We start from the raw sequence: 744 nt of genomic DNA, 5'->3' as shown, positions 1-744 counted from the left end.
GATCCAACAAGGATTTGGGAACCAGGGTTACCTCTCAATAGAGAGGGGACGGCAAGCGATTTCACTTTCGTAGGGGACAGCGGCGTGCGGGCAGAGTCTTCCGTCCTGCGTCTTCCCGGGCCTGGGCCTGGGCCGCGGCAGCCAGACTATCCACGTTCACGTTATTTTTTTCTTGAACTTTTTTTTTGCGGGGACGATCTTCCACTTCTACCACTGGTAAGCTGCACGTCTCCACTTATGTTTTGGAACTTTGAATAAAGCTTAGCGAGAGTGTCTCAAAAAAAAAAGTAAGCTGCACGTCTCCGCTAACATTACAAACATACGTGAGAATTAACAACCCCTCAAAAAATGTGAGTATTAACATACTAAGAAAGATATTTTGATTGAACTAATAATACAAGTATGTTAGTGCTGATTTCCCTAAAAAAATTGGACACTTACATTTTTTGGTCAAAACCAAAAATGGGCTGAAAATGTTATTTGATGTATGTTTATTTATGTTTGGCAAAAATGTATGAAACTTCCCTGGTATGATAAGTATATTAGTGTTGATTTTACAATATATAAGTATATTATTTTGGCAATAATTTCTGGACACTTTCATTCTTTTGGGTCAAAATTTGATTAAAAAATGGGTCTGAAAATGAAATTTGAGGGTATTTTTTATTATGTTCAACAAAAACTTACCCAGAATGATATTTATATTAATTTTGATTTTATAGATTTTTTCAGACTGTTCTAGAC

This window comes from Triticum dicoccoides, chromosome 2B (assembly GCF_002162155.2).
Source record: "Triticum dicoccoides isolate Atlit2015 ecotype Zavitan chromosome 2B, WEW_v2.0, whole genome shotgun sequence".
NCBI classification, from domain to species: Eukaryota; Viridiplantae; Streptophyta; class Magnoliopsida; order Poales; family Poaceae; genus Triticum; species Triticum dicoccoides.
Note: the sequence above shows the minus strand (reverse complement) of the source record.